The sequence below is a fragment of the Micropterus dolomieu genome, linkage group LG06 (assembly GCF_021292245.1).
Source record: "Micropterus dolomieu isolate WLL.071019.BEF.003 ecotype Adirondacks linkage group LG06, ASM2129224v1, whole genome shotgun sequence".
In the NCBI taxonomy this organism is placed as follows: domain Eukaryota; kingdom Metazoa; phylum Chordata; class Actinopteri; order Centrarchiformes; family Centrarchidae; genus Micropterus; species Micropterus dolomieu.
The window spans coordinates 15,515,421-15,538,595 of record NC_060155.1 but is presented as its reverse complement, the minus strand read 5'-3'; positions in this window follow the sequence as shown (position 1 = coordinate 15,538,595).

Sequence of the window (23,175 nt, the reverse complement as noted above, 5' to 3'; positions counted from 1 at the left end):
GAGTATCGTAAAACATTCCTTTGTCATCATTTCTAAAGAAATTTTGTAGGAAAGTATTATGAACAAGCATTGATTACATTAGATGAAGGAGTGTCTTGCTGAAAATAAAAACACTGCACAAGTAACTTTCTTTTCAGCACTAATAACAACAGATAGCAACAACAGTTAACATAACTACTCAAATAGAGGCAAATGTAATCAGGTAACTAAAGATTTAATTAAACTTAATTAAATGCTTTGAGTCTTTGGAGACTGCAGTCCTTTGTCATCCAAAGTTCAGTGTCTGGAACATGTCACACTTGGGTGAGACAGGGGTTTTCCTTTTTGATGTGGTAATAAAACAAAGAATAAGGTCAGTTGCCACGGAAACGTGTGTGGGGGGGCCAGTTTTGATAGGCTGTTCAGGGAGATGCCAATGGCTGGTTTGTGTCCCTTTGTCAGTTCAACAGTCAGGCCCCGCGTTATCAGCTTCGGAATCAAAAAGGTGCCAGTTTTATGGTGGGGCTAGCACTTAGAGAAAGCAACTTTGACCCCTCCCCTTCTTCTCTGGGGAGGAGAAAGGAATTTAGGGTAGCTCCAAATTTATTCCATGTAAAATGCACAAATCCACACCGTTGTTCACTACAAATGCTTAAAACTAAGAACGGTATACCCATTTGACAATTAAGGTTTGATTGTGGGAAGATATTTGATTACAATACGCGCAAATAGATTTTTGATTAGACATATTAAAAGTTAAAGAAAAGACAGTCCCTCAGGAAACCGGAAACAAGCCCTCCCTCAGGGGATCAAAGGACTGCCCTCTGGGAACCACATCCCAACAGACAAAAACAGCGACACACGCTGTCTCTCTCTCTTGTTCTCGTCTGGTCCTCTCCAACTGCACTTCGGCACGCGCCCAGCGAGCCCCGTCTCCCGGCAACGCCCTAAGAAGTTCGACCCGGTGCAGCGAAGGCCCTTTGTTCGTTTTCAAGCCACACACGCAAAGCGCAGCAACCTCGATTTTTCCCTCGTTTCCAGCAACTTTACTTGCTTTTTATTTTCTTTGTTTTTGTTTTGTTAAAAGTTATCAGTCCGTTAAGTTACACTAGTTTAATTGAAGAACGACCGAGTTTTAAGCTTTATTCGTCGAGCTAACTTACATTGATTCCACCGACCCAGCCACGTAGGCCCGTCAGCAGTAACAAAGGACGACCAAACTTCTAACCCGAGACAGGGTTAAAAAGGCCTCCACTACAAGTTTCTTCAATAAGCCGACAAAAGACGGACCTCCGGAGCAATTCCCTGGCAGAGAACCGAGAACGCACGGAACTCCGCCAGCGTGAGGCCGTCGACCAGCAACCCGGCTGGGAGAAACGACATGCAGTAAGACCAAATCCCTGCGTTCTGTGGTCAGTGATGTCTAATAGTCTGTTAATCCATTGTCTTTAGACCTTAAAACTCATAGCTTGCATTCATTAGCTGCCCGTGTGAATCAAATTCTCCCCACAATAGAACCCCACATTCTCATTGCTTAGCCATTGTTTATTTGTTCGATTTGTATTTAACCGCATTTATGTCACCTTAGTTAGTTAATAAATTTCACTGTAATCAAAGGAATTGTGTGTGTGTTGCCTAACTCCAAGTCCCTGTCATGAGAATTTACCCCTTCAATATGAGACTGACTGATTGATTTAAGATAATTGAGCGATTGTTAACTAACTGATCACTAGTGAATAATTGTATAATTATTAACCAAACCCAGGGAATCCGGAGACCCTGGGCGAACGGAATCTCGGGTGTTGCCCCGCGAAACGAGAAGTTTATGAATTAATATTTTCTGAATATTATAATTCTCATAACTTTATTAAAACATAAGTAGACATGCAACACTCCCTAAATACAGTTTTAAATACTGTAGAAAGTACAATATTTCTCTGTGAAATGTCTTGAAGTAGAGATAGTCTACAAAGTATCAGCAATACTAATGGAAATACTAAAGTTCAAGTACCTCAAAATTGTACCTAATTACAGTACTTGTACATAGTTCCTTTCCACCACTGGCTATTTTGCTAATCAATTTACTGTTTAACCTTCTCTGGTTCCAACTTCTCTAATGTGATTATTTGCTTCTTGTCTTATATGATAGTAAACTGACTGTCTTTGAGTTGTGGACTGTTTTTTTAAACTGGATATTATTTTACATTATTAACTGTATTAATTGTATACACGTGGTAAAGTTTGCATGTGCTATAACCACTTGGAGTGGAAGAAGTTTAACCAAGTATTTAGATTGTGTGGCTTCCCTGCTGGCTGGTCTCCACGCACTCTCAATCACAGCATGTGATGTTCAGGTGTTACAACTGATTCAGATTGGTGGGAGGTATGTCCCGTGCAGTCACCTTATCATAGCTCGTCATTTACTGTTTATTATGACAAAGTACCACTTGGGTCACATGTACACCTTGTTGGGAATCAGTGCAGTATACCATTTGATACATACAGAGTGATCCATCACAAAAGTCTCCAAATTCACTAAACATTTAAATTCTAAAATCATTTTGGATGATGGAATTTAAAAGCAAAAATGCCAACACTACATTGTGCCAGCATGTTTAACATGCAGTCGATTGCGGGTAGCGAGGAGTGAAACACATGAAGATAAAGGAGATTGCCCTAGAGGTGTGAATCATAGCTTTGAACGGAGAAGATGGCAAGGGTAGCTACTTTCCACCACTGGCTATTTTGCTAATCAATTAATCATTTGTTTGCAAGCAAAACTTGCCAAACCTTCTCTGGTTCCAACTTCTCCAATGTGACTGTTGCAGAAATCTGAAAGGACCAGATGCAGGGACGGCTTGGCACTAGAGGACCTTGAGGGCTTGGCTCCACCTAAATGTTCACCCGACGTGTAAGCTTCGGGATGGGCTTAAAACATGACTGAAAAATACTCAAATTAAGAAGCAAACCTCAGAGCAGAGGAGAGGAGACATTATGGGGGCTTGAATAAATCTCTTAATAAAAGAGGTGCGCTAATTAATGATGCATCATGCCTTGAAGGCTCTCACTGGTAACGGCTAAGAAACCTGTCAGCCCACTTCAGAAGGCTGCCATGTAATGTCATGCTATCTATCCGGCACTGCAGTACATTTTGATTATCTATCAGTGTGAAGACTCAGTTGTTTCAATGACATGACTGCCCCGCTCCCTGATGTCTGCCGAATGAAAACAGAACAGTGCCATCCCCAGAGGAGCTTAATGATCCACAAACACACGCATGCAAACACAGCAAGGCACACACACACTCACGCTAACTCACTCACACAGAGACAGCAGCTTATTGATCACTGTCAGATCTGTCTATAGACTGGAAACAAGCCTCTAAGCAACACAAAAATTAGGACACTGATGATTTGTTAGTTAACACAGTCAGGGCTGACACCCACCAACCCACCCACACACACATACACCACACTGTGCCTCATTTTTGGCACACACACATTCAGAGAGAATTGCCAATACCCCCAAACACACTCACTCACTCACACACACACACACACACACACACAAATTCAGACACAGTAATTGACTGATATGGAACAGTGAACAAGGAGTTTTTGTCTGTTTTTGAATTATGTCTGGCACAGGATAATTCTGGATGAGTCTCTGGCAGAACAGTGTGGGTGTCTGAGAGAGAAAGACAGAGAACAAGGGAAAGACAAACACAAGCAAGGCAACTAGAAAACATTCAGGCGAAGAGGAGCGAACCGCGTGAACTCCCGCAGGTCTGCACAAGAGCCACATTGGTCGGACAAAGCCATAAAATATGAACACACAAGCAGTAAATGAAGCAATTGGTCTCAGCCAAAGTGGAACCAAACAACTTCAGTTGTCTGGACGAGGCATCTCGAGTTTTTGGACGGTAGTTGGATGAGCCCGCCTGCCTGTCTGGGCAAAGAACTAACTGTGACACTCAGTGTAAAAGATGGCGCCAGAAAAGTGGAGAGAGAGGCAGGGAGGCAAGGAGTTAAAGATTCAATGAGAAAAAAAAGAGGGTGTGAGAGAAAGAATGAGGACAGATGCTGTCTCTGTGACTAACACAGGTTGTAACTAACGGCCAAACGGCACAAAAGAACAAGGGAATTAGTGTCCACAGTCACCAACAGGTTGTTTCAGGTATGTGTATGAGCAGAGAGTGTGATTAAAACAAGACATGAAACAATTATCTAAATTGGTCCGACAGGACTGAGCTGCAAATGATTCTAATTAAAAACATTTTTTTAACAAAAGGTGTTGGCAGTTTTTTCATTTTGGCTCTTGGAGAGCTTTGTAATCTTTGAAGTGCTTTCAGTTCCTTAATTTTTCAGTTTACATCTTTTTTCCACTATGTTTTTAAATTATTTTCCACCTTATTTAGCACTCTTTGTGATTTCACAAAAAGAGGTATAATTTTTAACTCTGACTTTGTTTCTGACTTTACACATTTTCAGGGACACATGCATCAGCAATTATACAAGTAATGACGATATTCTAAACAGTGTGCGGTATACAAAAGCAATGAAAATATAAAACAAAGGCCATGCAGTACTGCGCAAACAATGGACATAAAGTCACCCCAATCATTAACCTTTAAGCACGGACGGGCAGGACGATCAATTTTCACGCAAAATGCAAAAAACCATATCTGATCCTAGTATTTTGTCACCCTATGCACGCCACACACCTCCGTGAAGCTAGGAGGCTCAGCCAGAACGTCAAACCAACCATTTTTATCCATACCAAACACACATCAAACACCAAGCATCTATATGAATTTATATCACGACATAAATTGCTCTGCCATCCAGATATCTCTCATCTCATCCCACACTGCAGTCCGACCACTCTAACGGAAGCTCAGCTCCAGCTCTGATCAGCTGTTTAATTCATCACTCAAACCACAAAACTCACAGTTATTATCCAGATAATAATAACAACAAACGCACCAATATACATATGCAGTTACAACCGCTGACTTACTTTTTCCGTTGTCGCTGTCAATCCAAAAACAGCTGTTTTCTGTGTGTGAAAATATTGCCCGGGCTGCCATCTTGGTATTGCACAATCCCTGAGCTGTTAGGTTTCGTGTCTCTCATCAGAATGACGGACAGAAGAAGTGTTGCTTTGGAAGAGACAGTCTTTATCGTTGTCTACTGGCCAACTTCTATAACCACTTGGAGTGAAAGTATCTGGACATTTAAACCATGTATCCATATCTTTTATCTAAGAATTTAGATTGTGTGGCTGGTTTCCACAAACTCTCAATCACACATGTGGTGTTCAAAGGCGATCCCGAAGGGAAGAAAAGGGAGATGCATTTGATCGTGGGGAGGAGGAGTGAAACATATGAAGGTAAAAAAGATGGCCCTAGAGGTGAGAATCATAGCTTTGAACGGAGAGGATGGCGAGGGAGTACAAACAAGTAAAAAAAACACTTCTTTACACAGGGCTGTCTTAGTGTAACTCAAGATACAACACTTACAGGAACTGCAGAAAAGAAGAGGAGTTAATCTCAACCCAAGGAGAAGGTGAGGAAATCAAGCTGAAATAAAACATTGCTTTTAAGCCTATGTATTATGCAAATAGAAATGTGTGGAAAGTTAGTGAAATAATGTATTCCTTATTTACAAAAGTCATGTTGAAGCCTCCAATCTGACCTCTTCTTCTAATGTGAAATTAAAGTCTAAATTCTTATTACGAACACTGGAGGTTTAAGCTGCTCTCAAGATCATGAGGAACATGTGAATGGATCTGTTTTTCGTGTGCTTCACATCAGTCAGAGCAAATCAAATGCACCTAAAGTGTAGCTAAAGAGGAAGTCAAACACAATATTCCCTGACAGGTGATTTGCAGGAGAGTGGTAATGCAACCCTGAAAACACTCAGGGTGCACATACACACTCACTTACACACTCCTAGACTCCTTTTCATTGTCTCAATACAGCCATGGCCTCTACACTCCAGTAGGTTTCAATACTCCCTGATTGCACATTGTTTTGCGCGATGATATTGAAAATTACAGGTCAGTCAGTCTGTTTGGGCAAAATCAGCGACCTCTGAATTAGTTTCAAGTGGAGTGGAAGGCAAAAGTTAAAAGGGGATACCTGCATATGCCTGTGCATGCACTTGTGCATGTTTACACTTATTGCACATGTATGTATGTGTGTGTTATGTATGATCTAAATCCAGAAAAAATAGGTCTCATATGCAAAGAACTGCATGAAAGACAATGGCAGGGGCACCAGAGTTAACAAAAGGTGAATGCAGAATCGCCCATGTTCTGTTAATGTGCGATTTCACCCAATTTCAAGCCTGGCTGCCTCAATAAGAGTCCTGCATCCCATTTAAAAACGTTCCTCCAGAAATAACATTTATCCAATTTGTTTCATGGCTTCCTGCTTCCATGCTCTCGTCTCACACATGCCTGTGGCAGTCAACTGGAGTAGTTTGGATTGTCGAAAGTAAAGCCCGGCTTTAAAGAAAGGGAATATTTGGTCCACTTTGGGAAACATATTTGTGGGGTAATCCAGCATGACGTGCCCGGATAATATAGGAAATGTGATATTTGTGGAATGTATAGACTTGAAATTAAATGTTCTACTAACAAATATGCCATACTCAGTCATGTGTTATGTATATCTTACACCAGTGAGACACTTATAGCAGGGAAGGTTTGTTTTTGTAGATACCTTAGATTCAGGTGTTCACTTAACTCCTACAAGGAGATACCACGCTTTTTAGTCCCCTTTGGCCTGCTGTTTATCCCTCCCTAAGAATAGCACTTCACTGTGCCAAACACCTATTCATTCAGCATTTTTTTCTGGCATTACTTCCCTCTGAGTGACCACGGATGGTGCTGCTGGATGCAAAACCACCGCTGTTTTCAGGCACGGGGCCTATCTCAGCAGCAACACACAGCAAAACAGAATCCATCCAGCTAACAACAGCCACACTCCCTATTCTGCTAGATTCCCTGCACCGCTCATGTTGCTAATTAGAAATGAACTGGGTAATTAACCACCTTGTCTCATTGTTTCGAGATGGAATATTTCTCTGTCCCGCCATGCAATGCTTTTTGTTGTCAACTCACTATGACAGCAGTATTTTTGTTTTTGTGTGCATCCCTCGCTCCAATTCGAATTACCAACAACTCAAAGGAGTCCATATTCAAAGTCGTCTCAAACTTGGGATGGAGATGAGGCAGAAAGGAGGGGGAAAAATAGGAAAGCTTGTAATCTGTGATGGTTTTTCTGCCTTATCGCAAAACACAGCTCTCTCTTTTGACACAACAACTTATCTCTGGTTACTGCAGCATTTTCACTTAGCACGCAAGAAAACAAACTAAAGTTCGGTGTATTATTGTGCAGGCAAGCCAAATCTGTTGTTAAGTGCATCTGGTATTTGTTGGACAAAAATATAATTCGAGAGTCACTGGAAACTATTCTTCTAAGACTATTTAAGACAATATGATTGTCACACAAACTATTCAATTAGGGATGGTTCAGGGTTTTAAATTCGAAAATTTTAAAATCCTGACCCATCCCTAAGTGATGCTCCTAGCCATTACCTCGTCTATAGCCAATAAGTTAAATTTAATGTAAAGAATGTGGAAAATTCTTTTTTTTTTTTTTTTTGGAGCAACATAAAATCCTTTCTACAAAGATCCGATTTGATTCACAGTTTTGATTGGATGCATATTTATAAAAACTGCTGTTGTCAGTTGATATGCACTAATACAAGTCATTCAGTGTCTTTTGAAAGACTGCACTCTGCAGCAAGGTTTACCAGCGCAGGAGCCTTGTGGGCTGCTGAAATGACATGATCATAGATTCTTAACCTCAAAATGAAATATAAGTTGTCATCCTTTAGAGCTACAGAAAACATCAGAAATCAAAATCTCCTTTATAGAAGGATAATGACGGCCATCTTTTACATAAACTGTAAAAGAGTTTCTTTGCTATATAAAGTTTTTTTTTTGGCATCACTGACTACATCACTGACTAGAGATCAAGGCCAAATGTTTTTACTAAAAGACTGGCAAAGCAGCAGGGGAACAAAAGTTGTATTTTATGGAAATTAATGACCACAGTATATTGCAGTACAGTACTAAGGATGGAGCTAAAGCCTGCAGTGATAATAAGGATAATTTTAATGAGCAATGTCTCTGAATTTCAGTTGTGAAAGATCAGCTTTGAATCTTTTTTAAGCCCGAGGACATCTCTCACTTCAAACTCTAACAGACTTTGACACAATCTGAGACTGGCCCTTTGGAAGAAGTGGGGAAAATGACTGTAATAGCACCTAGAATTATTTTGCAGAAAAATAAGAAGCACACCATTTTAAGATATACAGTTTTTTTCTCTTGTACCATTCCGGTTACACAAGTACATCTATATGAATTAGACTTTGGCTCGTTGTTCTGTTAAAATGAACTGAACTATTGAATTATGGAGAATCTAACCGATCTAATGATGTGTAGCATGTTCATATTGACATATTGATCATAAGTTTAAACATTAATATTTGTATGCACAATCTAAGCAGCTTAGAAGCAGCTAAGAGGTTTTATACATCCAAAGAACTTCTATAAAAACCAGACCAGGTGTTTAATGGAGACCTGCGTTTATGTGTCAAAATGTGTTCCCACACCAGGCCAGTAAACGGGGTAGGCGGCTATTTGGGACTATAATTGAAGTTTTACGGTACTCAAGTTGACAACAACTTGTTACGTTACATACCGCTGAAATTCAACAGTGGCGTTCTGTCAGGAGATGTTCCGACTTAAACCAATGGTGAGTAAGAAAAGTATAAAGAAGTATAAATATGTAATTTATTAAGCTATGAGTATAAAGGAAAAGTATGCTAGCCGCTAGGCTAATTTTGTAGTGGAAAGTGCCATAGGCTTAAGCTAATAATGGTGACAAGCAAATTATTATAACCCTAGCCATGTTGGCTCGAGCAGAACTAAACATCCCAGCCTGGCTGAGAGTGAATTTGGGCTTTTGGGAAGGGGCGGAGCTGTACAGAAAAGGGGTGAGCTGGATTTATAACGAGACAAAACCAAAGCATCATTGAGAAATAGAATGTGGCACAATAATTGTTTTATCTCAATTATCTTGTTTTCATAATCGTTGGAAGCCAAATTGTAACTGAAAATTTTATTAAATGCATTGCCCTATTACCTGCGTAGACACGATTCAATCACAGCCCTTCCAATGGTGTGGATTCCACTGATCATGAGGTACCAATAAAGGCAGAAAAGAAGACTGTTTGCTAATAAACATAGATGTAAACAATACTGGATTTACCCCTTTGCAAATGTTTTATGAGGAAGGAAATTCACCCACAATGTGAATAACACTGAATGTAAACATTTGTTTGATAACAAGAAAACCCCGCAGAGCCCCTTTAAGGTTGGCGGACTTGTCGATGGTTTGTGGTTTCTTGCCTTGGGTTATTTTTGCATGTTCATTAGAGAACTGGTTGAACTGTCTCAAAGGAGAAATAAAAAAATAATAAAGTATTGAATTGTAATTAATGAAATTACCCCTACACAAAAAGGTTATGATCAAGTCTATAATTAGGTAAAAAGAAATTCAGCTTTGTTTTTCATTCAGATTTCAATAAGCCATCGAAAGATTTTTCAATGAGCTCCTCTGATCTCTGTCCAACAGGCTTGATTAGAACAATGTTCTTTGCCAATTTAGGCCAACAGAATAAAAGCCTTGAAAACTCAGTGTAAAGTGTGACAAAGAAAGAGAAAGAGGGAGAAAATGGGAGGAAATGTGAGCGACAGACAAACGGACAGCAAGAATGAGAAAAGAAGAGTTCATTGTGTGTGCTCTCTTTGGTTGGACAGACTTGTTTAATGAGAAATATTAACATTGCCAGACTCTTTTGGTCTTATTATTAAAAAAAAAGCATCATGCTCACACAAAAGAGTGCCCCTAAAATCCATCCAACCAATGAATGGCCTTTACAAAAAAGGCTGTGCAGAGAACAGAATTTGTTCACGTACCCTTCAGTTAATCTTTTTAAAAGCAAAATGAATCATTTTACCTGAAAAATACATTAGTACAAAAAAAACGTCTCTTAATAGGTGGGTTAGGGTAGAAAATGAATGGTACAAAAAAGGCACAACTGTTCATCTTATATTTGGCTTTTTTTTTTCTCATTTTATGTGTTACTATGGAAATACTCAGACCATTTGCTTAAGTAGAAGTAGCTTCACCTCGGTGAAGAAAGACTTCACTACAAGTAAAATTCATGCAAAATGTAAATGTTCATACAGTAGAAGTACTGAAGTATTAGCAGTAAAATATGCTTTGCTTTAAAAGTAAAAGTGTTAGTGTTGCATTATTTTACACTCTATTTTGCATAATTATTACTGATGCTCTACTGTGTAAGAAGCTCATTTAAACTCCTTTATATACTCTTGGGTATATTAATCTAAAAATATGCATCGGTTTTTATAAGATGATTATATGTTTCACATATTAAATTTTAGTCATCTTAAAACAAACTAGTTACTCTAGCTGTCAGATAATTGTAGTGAAGTAAAAAGTACAATACTTCCCTCTGAAAGGGAATCTGAAGTACTTACAGTAAGTACAAAAATAAATCTTCATCCTTTCAAAATTAACACTTTCAATAGAAATGACTGAATCTAACATTATTATTTACTGAAATAAAAGCCAACAAAACAGTGGAAATAGAAAATAGAGCTCATAATTAGCATATATTATCTATGTATTGCAAAGATGCTTATACAGGTGAAAATATGGAGCCTTATGGTTGAAATCACAATCACAACACCCTGCACTGTACTGTAATATTTGCTTTTAATCTCTTTGTTGCTGTATCCTCTCCTGAACTAACAAGCAACTTATTTTGTCTCTGTACTCCAGCAGATGTGTAAACTGTTTGTCATTTTTATTTTTTTTGCTAACAAAATATTATTGCATTATTCATCCATTTCCTTCCGCAAGGCAGGCATTTGTTTTTACTGTCTGTTTGCGAATGGTAAACAGAAACCACAGAAACAGTTATGCGTTTAGTGAGGTTGACATTTGCACACCAAAACTCAAACAAAAGAAACATCTCTTTCTCCCAAGTTGCATTTAACTGCATATTAGCGTCTGGTGCGTCATCTACTTCAGTTGCTGGAAACCTCACCTTGCTGAGGTATGAAAACATTTCAGGATTGTACTGTAGTTTGACGGATGTTTTTCCATTTCAATGCAGCATATTTTTAAGGAAATACATGCTGTATATGTTATTTTCACAGTGAAATGAATAGGAGGTAAAATCTCAAAATGTTTGAGCATGGCTGGATTAAGGTCAAGACTAAGTCTGTAAAATCATTTAAGTCCTTTCCAATAGTTGTTTGCTATCACAATAAACACAGAAGATACAGACAGTCGTATGTCATGGTTAGAAATCTTTTAATTCTAACCAAGATTGTGAAAAGCATTCCGGACATGTCTTAGGTTGAAACTCTGGCAGCACTACGAAGACTTTGTGCAGAGATGAGCTGGAGATTTTCCACAAAATCAAACATGAGCTCTGTGTGTGATACCAGTGAGTCATTATTATCACTCACAGCCACTGTGAATGAGAAAAAAAAGACTACCCAACACTAACTCTCTTTATGAAAGAAAACTGATTTCCACCCATCTTTAGCTTCCCTTTCAATCAAGGACAAATATAATCTAAATATTGCACAAAAAACATTTGTATATAAGTATACTGTTTCCATTTGTCACTTCACGATTTCATGAACTATCCTGCTTTTTGTGAAGTGATCAACTCTTTTAGACCTGGTAGCTGAATGATGTATTCACAAAAAATATGTGGCCTCAAAAGAGCACATCACTTACAAGAATGAATCCAATATATTTTCTGCATAAAAACCAACATTCAGTATTTGTGCTCAAACACAACATTTCCCTGCTGAACATGATAACCTTGTTTTTGTTTTTACTGCAGTCAGGACAATGTTTTCTACATGATGTAGAGACAGAGAGTAGCAGCATCTTAGCAACATGATTAAATCCTTCATGATACAATGGCACGAACCCTTCTTCAGTAATGAAGGAGAGTTCTTTAAGGACAAGTCAATTAGATTAGTGAACCACAGCTACACAGCTGCTGAGGAGAACACAAATATGACACATAATGTGCCATATTTGTGATGATAAAAGCATAATACAAATGAAAAAAACTAATGCAAGCTTCTAAAGACCTCTGAGGAAAACTGGACGGCTATTTGTCACATTTGGTTGCTTCATGAGTGTGCGTTAACCTTGAATGTCTCTACAGTTGAAAATATGTAATTTACCATTTTCAAACCACAAAAGCCTTAACATCAGCAGTCAGTCTGGCTGATTCACTAGCATCGCATCTCCTGACAATCTATGATCTCACAGTATCATCAGACACTTTACAGGGTTCAACTTACTCCGCAGACATTCAGCTGTAAGTGCTCATAATTAACACGATCCATGACATTAGACAGAGGTTTGATAGCAGCTTTCACAGCAACATGGCTGTTAAACTGCTAAAAGTTTAGATGGTGGTGCTCTGCAGGAATATTCTGCTCTGGCAGCCTGATGGGACATTTCACAACACACTACAATTGACCCTTTGCTAAGCCTCGCCCCGAATACGCAGCTGGCCAATCACAGCACAGTTTAGGACTCGCTCTAACTAAGGTCCGACACTTGGCTGTGCTCCATTGACTCTAATGCAAAATTTGCTTTTTTTTGCTGTATTTTTCCAAGATATGGTCAAATGCTGTTCCTGGCGCACTTTTAATAGTTACAGTCGCTACCCAGGGAGGAGAAAGGAGAAGTACAATTCATTCCAAAACCTAAAACAAATCCAGGAAAATGTTGGCTGTCTATTGTTTCTAATGTAATGCTAGTTAGCTAATGCTAGCTAACTTACTACTGAATTTAACCTTACATAGCCCTACTGTTCTGCTTTTTAATGATTGTAATAGTGAATATAAACGTACCCAGCTGTACAGAAGCAGTGTCGATCTTTAATATCATTGTCCTCTTCCTCAATATTCAATAATAATACGGTGGTTCACTTTTACTCTGTGATCAGTAGGCTTTAGCTTCTGTCTTCATTTTTTTCATGTCTGGATGACAACCTTCAAATACAACCTTCAAATGCACAACGCAACTGAAAAACTATCTGCTTCTTTATGAGATCGCTATTTCCAAAAATTAAACAATATTTCTCAAGGGAGTAAAGTATGCAGGGCCGTGCTAAAAGTCGTACAGATCGAACAGTTTGTCGGAGTTAGCTACAGTAACTAGGGGGAGGGGCGTGGCTTAGCGAAGGGTCAATTGTGGATTAGCATTCACAGAGGCAAAGATGGTCTACTTCAGGATATTGTTGGTCAATACAATGATCATTAAAACAAAAATAGAGTTGCTAAGCAGGAGGAGACACTGGTTCAAATTAATTTAATGGTATCCTCAATGAAACATGGGAGTCTCCTGGTCTCCTGCTATAAAGAAGCAGCTGATCAGAAGAGCAAATTAGAGCTGTAGGAAATTCAAAACACGTCATCATCACACAAATGATATAAGGAACAAAACACTGCGTCCTCTTCCTAATTTATCCACAATTTAACAGTCAGTGGACTGATTTAAATTGCTGAATGTTTTATTAGGTTTTTAAAGTGATATTTAACCTCCCGCTCACCATTAGTGGTGTATGCAAAAGAATCTTAAGCTCAGTGGTTAAATGCTTCTTACTAAAATGCACTTTGGGAGTCATAACTGACTGATATTTTCTAATGTGGATGCTCGTCTTTTTGTACTTTATTTTATATTTAAAGTGAAGTTTCATGCTTTTCAAAGCCTTGGAAGTGCAACTGGCAGTCACATGACAAAATATAAAAGGGACTTTTACCTCTTTAACCCGAGATTACTATTACTACGAGGACCAACATGTTGGTAGACTAAAACTGGGGCCAACCTATTTATATATTATTAATTTTCCTGCTATTGATTTTAAAAATGGTTCTTTACTAAAACACACGCACTGACATCAAAGGTAAAGCAGCTTCCCGCTCTTTGTGCTTTTCTGGTGTGTGTACCTGTAATGTGTGATGTGTACACCACCTGCACACACAGATGTGAGAAAAACAACACCAGCAGAAACAGGAACCCACACAAGCATACATTTGCATTACTAAACTGACTTCATCACTACATTTATTAACTTACCCATAACCTTACTCTTATTTCTCCATCCTTGTAATTGATTCTTTATGATACCGTAAAATAAACTATTTTAAATCCTGCTTTTAGAGCTGCTGTTGCATTTCATAAAGGAGGGACCCCCTCCACACATAAACAACTGTCCTATATTGCTCAAGCAGTACGTGATTGTTTAGTTTTAAACTCTTACACACCACATTACTCTCTCAAATCATAATCGAGGACACATATTCTCATTCCCTTCGATCCCTCTGTCAATTACACGGAGGAAATCAGGGAGGAAGAAAATGAAGGGAGTCAGCAATGCATGGAACATCGATGTGTCCAACCACCACTGTCTATTTAAGTGGAATTGACTTCTGCTCATTTCCCAAATTACGCATATCTGACTGGCCCACCGCTGCAGGGGCTACAGGAAGCACATGGACAGGGAGTCTCTCTCTCACACACACTCTCCATTTCTCTGCAGGGAATCAATGATGTCTGCTTAATTATTGGGTGAATTTAATCAGCAGCACAGCAGTACTTACTGCCTTGTGACCCAGTAGCTGTCAGGAAGTCATTCGGCTTCCAACAGTTAGTGTTCGAATACCACCGCAATGATTAAGAGTACAACAACTTAATTGTTCCAAAGGTGTAGAGGTAAAAAAAAAAAAATATTTCTACATGCTGGCGGCTCTGTGCTAACATATTCACCTACAGGTATTTGACTGACGCTTGCACTAGTTAATTGTTTTGGTGAAATACGAGTCTATAACAGCAAACTCCTCATGACCTAGACTGTACTGATTAATGATACATAATGTATGGATTTGTTTCTCAAAAAACTGTTAATTAACATGTCTGGCCTGCTGAACTGTGTTCTAATATGTCAGTGGATTATTTTCATGATAAACTGTTGAGATTACTGGTCAGTTCTTGCTTGCCTTACTTGGCTGCTTTTATGCAGTTCTGAATTTATTTACTTTAGCTTTTGCAATATCTCTGTACCAATAAGTCTTTGTTTGCCATGCAAAGACAAGACTGACCATTTTTTGAGCACATACTTGTAAAGGCCGTGCAGCTAATGTTGAACAGTGTTTCCTTATTATGTATTAATAACTGTTGTTGTGAAACCCCACACGTTATTAGATGCCCTGGTATTCTTGTATTGTACTGAATAGGATTTTATGCATTTTTATTTTTACCTACAGTGTAATAGGGGTTGGGGAAAAAATCGATACAGCATAGTATCGTGATATTTGCCATGGCGATACTGTATCGATACACGGACGCCAAGTATTGATATTTTATTATATAAATTGCAGATGGGAGTTTTAACTTTTTGGTACTAAATAATAAAATCTATTGCTTTTTTAGTCCACTAGAAAACTTAACAGTACCAAATAGAGGTCTGAAAAAGTGATATGAACAAACAGAGAAATGTATCTTTTTAGATAAACAGATGTTGACAAAGTTTGACTTTAGGGACCTAATTGGAAGTTGGAAAAAGGTAATAAATTGCAAAATATCTCAATATATTTAAAATATAACATAAATATCGTGATAATATCATATCGTGGGGCCTCTGGTGATTCCCACCCCTACAGTGCACTGCAAGAATTGCCCGACTGCCCGGGGCAAGTAAATCTAACAACTTTGCCCGATCGTGCGGCTAGCTTGGCTAACAGCGAGCTGTTTCAAACAAGCTAAAAACGAAAGCTGTCTTTTTGTACTTGAGCTGTTGAGCTTAGCTTGCCACGCAACTAAAAATTTGACACACTGTTGTAAACTCAGCTGCTGGCTGAGACAAACCAGCCGCTCCTCTCTCTTACCAGTTAACTGCAGGCAGTGAATCACGGCAGCGAAGGGAGGAGGAGAGGAAGAAGCACTGATAGTGAATGATCTGTGTGTGATTATGTGATGATGTCGCTGTGTTCTTCAGTCTTTTTATTCTTCAATCAGTATTTTAAAGTTCATAATTTATTATTTATTTTATTGACAGTTTAGATATTTTTCAAGTGAGATAGTCGGCCCTATTTTAAAGATCTAAGTGCACGGCGTGAAGCACATGCCACGGTTGCATTTGTACAATTCCAATTTTGCTAGTTTAATGGTGGAAAAATCAGGCGCAATGATCCAAAAGGGTTGTACTTAGTCTGTGAATTCGTCATGGGTGTGTTTTGGGCATAACATACAATAAAATAATCAGAGTGTCATCTCCCATTCCCCTTAAAAATCAGGTACGCTTGTGGCGCATTGCTATTATAATGAATGGCACATTATAAACACCATCAATTGAATTGAATTGCAGACTCATAGCCTATGCTCACAGCAGAGGGGGGGGATATGGACAGAAGTGTGGACGTGATATAAAAATTGTCTCTGATAGTGAAGCCTAATGTTTCTCTGCAGCTCTGTGGTTTATCAGTGAAGTGTCTGAACTCCACTGCAGAGTGGACTCTGTTGACAGACAGACAGATGCTGTCTCCTCTATGAAACGTATAGATCCTCACTGCCCTGCATTATTATAAACTATAATGAATGGGTCGTGGGTCACAGCTCTCTCTTCCATTGTTTTTTATCGTTTGATCAATTGATGTATGAGAGTTTTCTCAACGATTTACTTTCATGTTTAGAGAGGCTGCTATTTAGTCATTTAAAACATTTCCATGTGCGCAGTAAAGTCGCAGCAGATATCGTGAAGCATTTAAGCAGCAAAATTAAAGTAGTTATAAATGTGACATGACAGAGGAAACTCTCCAGAGGAAACAGAATTCAACCTTGAGCTTCTGAAATAATTTAGACGCTCTGATGGAGCTCATGAATTGCAATATATCTCAATATATTTAAAATATAACATAAATATCGTGATATGACTGATGACTGATCAGGAGGACCGCTGCTTTACTCCAAACAGTTTTACTGTATGAACCTGGACTGTGTGTGAGACCTTTTTGGAGGTGTAGAAGAACACAGAACATGAATTACCTTTAGATCCTGACTGATCCTGTTGGGTTGTCGGGTGATTTTAATGATCAATGAAGTTACGCTGCTGTGCCTTGTGTGTGAATGAGCACAGTGTCTCACTTAAGAGCACCTTACTACCAGAGTAATGTGCCCTTAAAATAACAAACAACAGTGAAATACTGCTAATACTTTTTTTGGGTCAATGGCGCAATTGCTCTCTGCTGCCTCAAGATAGCAATGTGCCAACAATTTGTCTGACCACACCTCATTTTAAGACCAACCATGGGCGCACAGATGGGCGCAAGTGCATTTGCTATCATATATATATATATATATATATATATATATATATATATATATTATATAGTAACAACAGCAGAAACTAGCAATGACACTTCAGGTGACACGACAGGTGCAAAGTTTATTGACTTTGCTGTAGAATAAAGTTACTAATAAAGTTAGTTACTGTTGCTGCTCTAGAAACAACATTTAGTTATAATTAAATATTAAATTATTTTGCTTTCTGAATTTATTCTTTTTTTAAATATTATATTTTTTAAAAAGCAATTACTTAGTAATGAAAACGAACTGATAGGCGTATCGATAAACAACCGAACCAATAAGGATTATCAATAAGAGTGTATCAATAACATCCTAACAATATCCATTCAGACTTGAAAAGTGCAGCAGGTAAAGTAAATGATAATTTATCACCGTTAACCATCTCTCGGGAGAAAGAATGGGATAGTCATACCATTTGAGATGCAAGAATGTTTGCCGCTTCACATCTATGACACACTGTGTCAATGCTCTGGTTCATTTGTTTAAGATTAAACATAACAATTAACTTTGGTCTTGTTGTTATTTGATGCCTGCTAATAAAGAAAACAATCTGTATAGGGGCACGTTAAAATTTACTTGTTGCAAGTAGATTTCTGACACACTTGACCAGGAAACTGAAGAAAAAAAAAAACTTGACATGCGGCTAAATATATTGCAGATAACAAGTCAACGCAGCTGAACTAGAACACATTGTTTCACCAAGATACAGTAATCTCTTCATGACAAATTTCATGAAGCTGAATGTTGAGAATCTTGGCTCTGTTTTAAATGATGGTTTCATATCTATTTTTTTAACAGTAAGATAAGAGAAAAACTCCAACATGAAAAGATCCATGAAAAACTTTCTTATAGCCAAGAGACCTTCCATACTTCAAGCACACTGAAGAGCTTAAAGGAATAGTTCTACGTTTTGGGATATACGCCAACATTTCCATACAAGTGTGCCGCTACAGCTAGGAAGCCTCTAGCTTAGCTTAGCATAAAGCCTGCAAGCAAGGTGAAACAGCTCCCACCTCCTTCCTCTCTTAGGTTCTGGATGCCAAAAAAAGCCAACGTTTTTGTGACTGAAGGCTTAAACAATGAATTGTGTGTTTGCAAAGGAGATAAGGGTGCAGATTTTTTTCATTTAACCCATACACAGATAGACATGAGACTGGTATCTATCCAAAAAAAGAAGAATAGGCTTATTTCCAAAAATGACAAACTATTCCTTCAAACTTTCTGGGTGGCTAGTAATCTACTACTACAGACTCTTGGTTTGACATTATGTGCATAATTAAAAACTCATGGTGTGTGTATTTGTTTAATGCTAACAAATAACCCATCAATACGACATGCAGGATGATTTTGGACGTCCTTGATGATGGCTGTTTTCATCAGTAAGAAAAAAAAACTATTAATTTACAGTCTGAAGTGACACCGATGCAACAGAAACACCTGCTGAGCTTCACAAAGCTATCCAATGAGCATGTTTGTCCAGCATGTTTCATGTCTGCATGCAGTGTCACAAATCTGTCACAAACTGTTTTCAAAGGATATAATAATGCATCCAAATCATGTGCAATGCTGTAACTGTTCCATAGCCCCTAGGGCACCTTATTGGATTTCAGCTCTGTCCCATGAAAGTAGGTTGAAAAATGTCTCATCACACTCCAAAGATAGAGATTGATTGGGAGGGATCAATGAAAAGTCTGTAGAGTATCATCTAGGTTTGGGCTGCAACTAAACAACAAACAGAATACAGAGTATGGTTTTGTGCTAAGAACTGAGATTCTGTATTGATTCATGTTGTGGAATTGTAGATTCCGCATTGTAGAATATGAAATTTTCTGATCCAAAAATACAGCACAGTGCCCTCCTTTTTTTGACCACAGGGCGATGCACAAAGATGGTGGGAACAGCATCTGCTCTAAGCCTTGTCTTGCCTTTTTTGGTCTTCAGAAACTCGTCTGCCGCAAAATGTGCCTGCAGAGTGACTTCTGTTTACTTGCCCCACACACACACACACTCACACACACACAACTCAGTTTTGTCTACCCACATACATATCCCACAGCGGTTAAATACACAGTATTAGGGAAGACTTTATATTCCCTACACTGTAAAAAAAAAAATCTGTAATTTTAAAGTTTTATTCCTTTTTATTTCACAGTTTTTTTGAAATACATGAAAATATAAAAAAATTTCAAAATTAAACTGTGAATTTACATGTCTAATGTAAAATAATATGAAAAACTTGTAGCTGTGATTAACCATAACATTTCTGTTATTTTAAAGAAAATATTGGGTTTTTTGACGACTAAAACAAACTGTTACAACACATTCAGGAATTTCCTGTATTTTCACAAATATTATTTTTATTATTTAAAAAGAAAAAACTGTTAAAAATAAGTTTAATACTGTAAAAACATTTCTTAAACTTGGTACAATTAGTAACAGTTAACCGTAACAAAAAACATTTGTTCTGTAACTTGACATCAATTTTCTTGTTAATTGACAAATATCTCCTTTAATTATGGATATTTGGAAAATAAAAACATTGAATAAATGTTATTTTAATCAGTATATAGTGTCTACAAGTATTGTTAAACTGTCGACAGGTTTGATCATTGAAATCAAAGCTTTTGACTTTTATTATAATTCTTAGATTACAAATTAGATTAACATAGTATATAATTGCCCCAAAGTGGTAAAATTACAGAAAGGTAATATTTAATTTATTGTTAAATGACAGGCGTTCACACCTTTTAATGGGGTTAAAAAAGAAAAATTCCTGTAAAATTACAGGTTTGTGATGAAAAATTAATTTTAATGCCATTTTACAGATACTTGATTGAAGAGTCTTAGCTATAGGTGTACTATCAAAACCTAAAGTAAACCTATTTAAATCCTGTTTTTTCATAATTAAAAATTACCACCTGTTCACATTATTACATTATTTTACATATATCCATTTATCCTATAATAGAGACCAGAAACACATTTTGAGTAATCTTGTACTAGGGTTATTTATGACAGTTTCAGACTTCCTTAAATTTACTTAATTTGAGACATTTATTCATTTAGCTGACGCTTTTATCTAAAGCGACTTTCAATTGAGGTCGCACGTGGATGGGTCACAGTGGGGGATTGAACCTCGGTCTTTCACACCAAAGGAATGTGTCTTATCCATTGTGCCATCACCACCCCACAGACCTTTTAAAGTACCACCACAATACAAATTCCCACATCTGAATTCAGTTGCTGCATGCTCACAACAAATAAGCCACACAAGTCAAACATTTCAGTGTAAAGAATTGTTCTCCTGAAACAAAAGTAGTTTAGTTTTTATTTACCTTATTGACGACATTTTCAGATCTATTCATTAGAAACCTAATTGGGTCAACATAAAGAATATTTTGGATACTGTTAGACACAGCTTCAAGATTAAAGTGCAATCTGAATGTAAAGTAATTGTAAAGTATTTCTTAAAATACTGGCATTTTGCTTTGATAGGACTGTACAGACATGAAAGGCAAAGGAGAGGGGGAAATGGCGGTTTTACATACAGTGAACCTAATGCACAATCCAAAGACTTCTTCCCTGGTTTTAATATGATATTTTATGACTTTCTAAAGCCAGTTTTTATATCTGGTAAATGTTGTTATGGCTGTATGTGTTTCTCTGTGCTATGCATCCTTGTTCCTTTTCTGTCCTCTAGTTCTGCCACAGGAGTGCTACAGCTGATTGCTGAATTAGGACCACCTGGCCTTGCAAGGCAGTGCACAACTGTGTGCACGGGAGTTGGGGAAGTCCAAAATTTCTAAATTAAGTTGGTATACAAAAAAGATCCAAGTCCAAATGAATCCATTTGTTTGCAAGTTTTTGGTATGCAAGCCAAAAGTACATTTTCAGATTCAACTGGCTTTGCACAACAACACCTCTGGATGACCTAAAGAAACCACTTGGATTCTTAGCTCAATTGGAAAACATTAACAACGGCTAACAAAATCAACAGTATATCTATCCAAGGTCTGCAAGACATTAAGTAAGTAATAATTGGTATGGTGACCAAATTCTGGAGATGTATTAGCCCATAGCCCTCTCCACAGAATTGGGGAAGAATTCAAGTCTGGTGGCTACATGGCTGCAAAAATGACAGATCAGATAACCACTCCCCCTCCACCACCAGCTCTTTCATTAAAAGGCAGATGATCTACACTAGCTTGCCGTTCCTTACATCCAAAAAGCTTGACAGCGTTTGATTTACAATATAACTGCATTGATAAATAGGACTGTGTGATCTGACGGTATACACTATATTCCCAAAAGTATTGGGAAACCCCTTCCGAATCATTGAATTCAGATGTTCCAATCACTTCCATGGCCACAGGTGTATAAAATCAAGCACCTAGCATGTGGACTGCTTCTACAAACATTTGTGAAAGAATGGGTCGCCCTTAGGAGCTCAGTGAATTCAAGCTTGGTACCTGTGCAATAAGTCCATTTGTGAAATTTCAACTGTTAGTGGTATTATAACTAAGTGGAAGCGATTTGGAACAACAGAAACTCAGCCTTGAATGGGTAAGCCACATAAAATCACAGAGCGGGGATCGGCGCATTTGCAGAAGCTGCCAACTTTCTGCAGAGTCAAGAGCTACAGACCTCCAAACGTCGTGTGTCTTCAGATAGCTCTAGAACAGTGCATAGAGCGCTTCATGGAATGGGTTTCCATGGCCGAGCAGCTGCATCCAAGCCTTACATCACCAAGTGCAATGCAAAGCATTGGATACATGGTGAAAAGCACGCCGCCACTAAAGACTAGTGCAGTGGAGACGTGTTCTCTGGAGTGACGAATCACACTTCTCTGTCTGGCAATCTGATGGATAAGTCTGGGTTTGGCGGTTGCCAAGAGAATGGTACTGGCCTGACTGCATTGTGCCAAGTGTGTAAAGTTTGGTGTGGGGGTATTTTTCAGGGGTTGGGCTTGGTCCCTTAGTTCCAGTGAAAGAAACTGTTAATGCTTCAGCATACCAAAACATTTTGGACAATTTCATACTACCAGCTTTGTGGAAACAGTTTGGGAATGGCCCCTTCCTGTTCCAACATGACTGCGCACCAGTGCACAAAGCAAGGTCCATAAAGACATGGATAAGCGAGTTTGGTGTGGAGAAGTTGACTGGTCTGCACAGTCCTGACCCCAACCCGACAGAACACCTTTGGGATGAATTAGAGCGGAGACTGCGAGCCAGGCCTTCTCATCCGACATCTGTCCCTGAGCTCACAAATTCCCTTCTAGAAGAATGGTCCAAAAGTCCAATGAACACACACACACAGCTGATTACCAGCTTTAGAACAGTATTTTGACGTTCTTATTAAAGGAAAACCTAGTATTTGCGGGTGTTGTATCATTCTTTTTTACAATATATATTGATTACATTAACAAGATTTTTATGTGAAATAACATAATAAAACTCAATTAAAAGCAGCACTCTACTATAAATTTTAAGCCTGATTATTTGTATTATAGCAGTGTTCAACTATATTTAAAGGCAATTTAATTGTTTTTACAGGTGTATATGTTCTTAATTAAACAATAAAAGCCCCAAAAATTGCACAAGATTTTATGTCAAATTAAAGTTACTGAC